This window comes from Mastomys coucha, unplaced genomic scaffold (genome assembly GCF_008632895.1).
Source record: "Mastomys coucha isolate ucsf_1 unplaced genomic scaffold, UCSF_Mcou_1 pScaffold23, whole genome shotgun sequence".
In the NCBI taxonomy this organism is placed as follows: Eukaryota; Metazoa; Chordata; class Mammalia; order Rodentia; family Muridae; genus Mastomys; species Mastomys coucha.
Window position 1 is genome coordinate 59,212,013 of NW_022196906.1, and position 5,641 is coordinate 59,217,653.

Sequence of the window (5,641 nt, forward strand, 5' to 3'; positions counted from 1 at the left end):
AGAGAGAGAGAGAGAATGGCAAAAAGGAAGGCAGAAGAAGGAAGGAAGGAAGGAAGGAAGGAAGGAAGGAAGGAAGGAATTAAGGAGACAGCTTCAAGCATACCAGTATTGTATTTCATAGAATCTGCAGTATCATTGATTAGAGGATATGTCCTGATTTCAGAGACATTGAAATATGCAGTGTGAACTGTATTATACAGTGTGAATTGCAACATGCAAGGCCAAATCTATGAGTCAAACACCACAAGTGTCTGCGGCTGAAGATCTGGCTTTCAGAAAGAGTGCTTAACTCTTGGAAACAATCCAAAAGTAACCAAGTGCCATTTTCTCTCAGCTTACACAGTTCCATGTCTAGAAGTTTAGTTTATATTAAAGCCACAGAACATAGTTCATACTTATGTAAAATGGAATTAGAGTCAAGGTTCAAAATTATTTTACATATTTTTTTAATTCTACATTAATATGGTGATGAAGAGAGGGCTAAAGGTCCTAGCCTGACCACATGGTAGTTATCCTCTAACTTCCCTCCCCAAGTGAGCTGTGGTGCAGGCACCCATGTGAGCAAGAGCAATTAATGTGTAATTAAGATGATGTATTGTTCTTCCAGAGGTCCAGAGTTCACTTCCCAGCACCCACGTTTGGTAGCTTAAAACCACCTGTAACTCCAGCTTCCACAGGTACCTGAATACTCACACATACACAAACACACACACTAACTAAAAGCTTAAAAAAAATTAAATAAAATAAAAATCTACATTAATGCACACTAGACGGTATAAGACCAGAAAAAATGTCTGCAATGAGTTCACTGTCCCTTACATTATTAGAAACCTAATACCCTCAGCCCACATTTTTAAAATGCTCAGTTATTGAGACAATTTTTTTCTCCAACAAGCGTCCAATAAAATCCCTAGAATGTGATGTCAACAGAACACCCATAGCTATACTATTATGGTCTAATCAGCAAGAAGTCAGGAACTACAGAGTGATTCCTCGGGGGTGATACACCACATGAAGCAACTCAGAGCTACAGCCACAGCTGGAACAAGCTCCCACTGGAGTCAGCCATGAGCCTCATTGGGTTGCCTCAGGTATTAGTGCGTTTGTTGTGATGAAACACCATGACCAAATGCAACTTCTGGAAAAAAAAGAGTTCATTTTGGCTTATAGGCTCATAATAGTCCATAATGGTTGGGAAGGCATCAGGTGGCTGGATCAAGAAGCTAAGATATGGTACATCTCCAACCACACACAGGAATCAGAAAGAGCTAGTTGGAAATGGGGTGAGGCTATAAACCCCCAAAGCCCGTCCCCCAGTGACGTACTTCCTCCAGCAAGGCTCAACCTCCAGATGGATCTGTAACCTCCCCAAACAGCACCACCGCCAGGGACCAACTCTTCAAATACAATAAGTGGGAGATGGGGTGGGGGACGGGGGATGGGGCAGTTCTCATTCAAGCCACCACATTAGGCTTAGCAGCAAGAGCCTTTATTTGCTGAGACATCTTACCAACTCACGTTTTTTAAAATTATGGTAAAATATACAAAAATGACCATCTTAGCTTTTCTTCAGATAGAACCCAGGAGTTTTATATGCTAAGCATGCACTCTGTCAGCTATGTCTTCAAAGTACTTCTCTCTACTAGCCAGTTTTGTGTCAGCTTGACACAGTTAGAGTCATCAGAGAGGAAGTAATCTCAGTTAAGGAAATGCCTCCATGAGATCCAGCTCCAAGGCATTTTCTCAATTAATGGACTGGTGTTTCTGGGTTCTAGGCTGAGCGAGCCAGTAAGTAGCACCCCACCATGGCCTCTGCCTCAGCTCCTGCCTCCAAGATCCTGTCCTGTTCCTGACTTCCTCTGATGATTGAACAATGATGAAGAAGTGTAAGCCAGATAAACTCTTTCCTCCCCAACTTGCTTTTTGGTCATGGTGTTTTGCTGAAGCAATAGGAACCCTAACTAGAACAGCCTCACATACCCCAGGCTGGCCTCCATCTTCCTATGTAGTCCAGGATGACCTTGGACTTGTCATTCTCCTGCCTCAGCCTTCTTGGTACTGAGATTACAGGTGTGTAACATGACGCCCCGCTTCTTAGCTACTTTTTAAAGCTGTGCATTCTATTCTCCACACTTCTTTCCCATCTTATAAAATCAACTGTATATACACTACCCAACTCCTCCTTCTTCCCTCCCTCTAGATCCCGGCAACGACCACTCTACTGTTTATCCTTGTGCCTTTGACGGATTCTAGATACCTCATGCAAATTAGATCATACGATATTTTTACCTTTATGTCTGGCTTATGTCACTTTACATAATGTCCTTGTGAGAACTCCTTCCTGAAGAGACATTAATAATGTCTGCCTTGTCCTTACGAAGTCTCAGTAACAAACAAAAGTTCAAGTCCACAAATGTTCATCCCGGAGAGCCAATGACTTTACTGAGCGTTGCTCACAGCACACAGTTGAAGGCTATGACAGGAGGGTGGGTACCTCAAAGCAGTCACACTGTAAAATCTTTACCCAGTGTGGACGATGGCTTCCCCATAGCTGTATCAATGAACCCCTCTTCAAGTAATCGCTTCCAGCCTATATACTCTACCACTTCTCTGGATTCTTAGGCTCCATGACACTGGGGCAGAACTGCATACCAAATGGCTGAGAGGAGTGGCTGGAAATGCAGAAGGATCATCAGTTCTGTCACCCGGTCCTCCTGTGAGGTAGAGTCAGCAGTACACAGCCCCACTGCAGTGCTCTCAGGCACAGCTGAGTTGATAAAGATGGCGACTGTTGTGCTCAGAGCTCTATGTTCTACAACAACTTTCCAAAAACTTTTACTTTTGAAGACACGGGGCGCAACACAGAGAAAGCTGAGAACTAAAGGATAATGATGAGACCTTTGTTAGTCCCTCAGCAAAGCCCACTCTACCGCTGAGCATTTGATTACATAACTTTATTTTCCCTCGCTCTCTTCCTTCCTTTCTTCCTTCCTTTCTTTCTTTCTTTCTTTCTTTCTTTCTTCCTTCCTTCCTTCCTTCCTTCCTTCATTCCTTTCTTTCTCTATTTATTTATTTCTTATTTTTGTTTTGTTTTTCAAGACAGAGTTTCTCTGTGTAGTCCTGGCTGTCTTGAAACTCACTCTGTAGACCAGGTTGGCCTCGAACTCAGAGGTTCACCTGCCTCTGTCTTCTGAGTTCTGGGATTAAAGGCCTGCGCCACCAGTGCCCAGTTATATATGACTTTTTATTTGGCCTTTTTATATTTTATATTGTCCTACTTTTTGATATCTTCCCTTTCCTTCCACACACAGTTTTAACAATGTGACATAGTCTTAGAGACACTTTAGTAGATAGAAACTTTAATATATATGAGACCCTTTTTTAAATTGTATGTATATGTGTTAGTGTGTGTGCATGCAAGTGTGAATGTAGGTCCCCTTGGGGCCCAGGAGAGATCCTCTGATAGATCCTCTGTTAGATCCTCTGATGCTTGAATTATAGGTTGTGAGCCACCTGATGTGAGCACTGAGAACCAAACTCAGGTCCTCTACAGGAGGATTGTGCTCTTTTAACTGCTAAACCCCATCTATCCAGCCTCAATGTATATTACATAAAAATAGCTTTGGGGGAAGCACAAATGATGTTAAGACACACACACACAGAGTAATATTAAATAGTTATCTTATTATTAAATAAATAAAATAATATTAATTGTTGCTACTAATAATAAATATTATAACCATTATTTAATAATTTGATATTTAATAATGGTTATCAGATTCATAATGATTAATTATTATTAATTATTATTTTAAAGAGAAAAAGAGGCTGAAGAAATGGCTCAGTGGTTAAGTCACTTGTTGCTCTTCTAGAGGACCTGAGTTCAGTTCCTAGCACCCCAACCATCTGTAACCCCAGTTCCAGGGGTACAACACCCTCTTCTGGTCTCTGTGGGCATCACTCATTATAAAAGGTACTGATTTACTGAAAGATATATAATGAATATACATATTGATGTTATTTTTGAGGGGGACGTTGAGACAGGGTTTCTTTGTGTAGCCCTGACTTTGTGTAGTTCCTAGAACTCACTCTGTAAACCAGGCTGGCCTTGAACTCAGAACTCTGCCTGTCTCTGCCTCCCAAGTGCTGAGATTAAAAGCGTGAGCCACTACCACCCGGCGTTGTTCTTTTGAGACAGGGTCTCATGTAGCCTTGAATTTGCTATGTAACCAAAGATAACTTTAGGCTTCTGATCCTCCAATTTCCCAATGACTAGGATTAGAACAGTGCCTCACCATGGCTAGCTTATACATATAGCTTTTTAAATACTTGCAATCAGCCAATTTAAGAAAAACAACGACACTTTATTGTGGCAAATTTAATTAATTTAGTTAGTTGGTTGATTTTTTTTTTTTTTGAGACAGGGTCTCACTGTGTAGCCTTGGCTGACCTGGAACTTGCTAAGTAGACCAAGTTGGCCAAGGAACTCAGATCTGCCTGCCTCTGCATCCCTAGTGCTAGGACTATATGCACCACCTGACCCAGCAGATTTAAATATAGCATAGTAGACAGAATAAAATAATGAGCCCATGTCACAGCCAGCCCTCCAAAACACAAACACGTGGCCAAGGCCGTGGCACCCACACTCAGCTACTTGCCCTGCCCATTGCTTTTTGAAATGAATCCCAGATATAATCTCCTTCTGCCTATAAATATTTCAGTAGTAACCATTAAATTTTTCATTCATTTTTTTTCACTTATAGTCTGAGGAAGACAAAGGCATACATAATTCAACTCAAAATCTTAAGTACTCTGAAGTTGGCAGTGAAGGTTGATGGGAGGGGTAAATGAGAAGCTGTGCTGTCTACAGAGGGTTATTACTAAACATTGTATTTAATATTTAAAATTTGCTTCAAATTTATTTACTTTACGTGGATGAGGGTTTTGCCTACATCTCTGTATGTGCACCATGTGAATTGCCTGGTGCCCAAAGAGGTCAGGAGAGGGATCACTGGAACTGGAATCACAGATGGTTGTGAGCCTCCATGTGGGCACTGGGAGCCAAACTCAGGTCTTCTCCAAGACTGTCGAGTGTTCATAATCACTGTGCCATCTCTCCAGCTCATCCCTTAGTTATCTTGCTGAATTCTCTAGTCAATTTTTTTCCTCAATAAATAATAAGATCTCTCTAAATAATAATTTCTTAGAAAAGTCTCTCTCCTTTTTTTCGCCTGCTTGCACTTACTTGCCAGCACATCTGTTAGAACCTACTTCTACAGAAGACCAGCTGAAACAACTAGCCTTGTGGGACTGAGCAACTATTAGATCCTCGGACTTCCCATTCACAGCTGACCATTGTTAGGGCGTTGGACTACTGACTGTTCAGAGGTTCAGTCCATTATCATCAAAGCAAGAGCATAGCAGCATCCAGGCTGGCATGGTGCACAAAGAGCTGAGAGTTCAACATCTTCATCTGCAGATTATTTGTGGAAGACTCACTTCCAGATAGCTAGGGTGAGGGTCTTAAGCCCATATCCACAATGACACACCTACTACAAGAAGGCCACACCTCCATTTTCTCTCCGGTGATTTTCTAAGTTGGGACCAGCCAGGAGGCTCAGGCCTCACAAGTGGCAGGGCA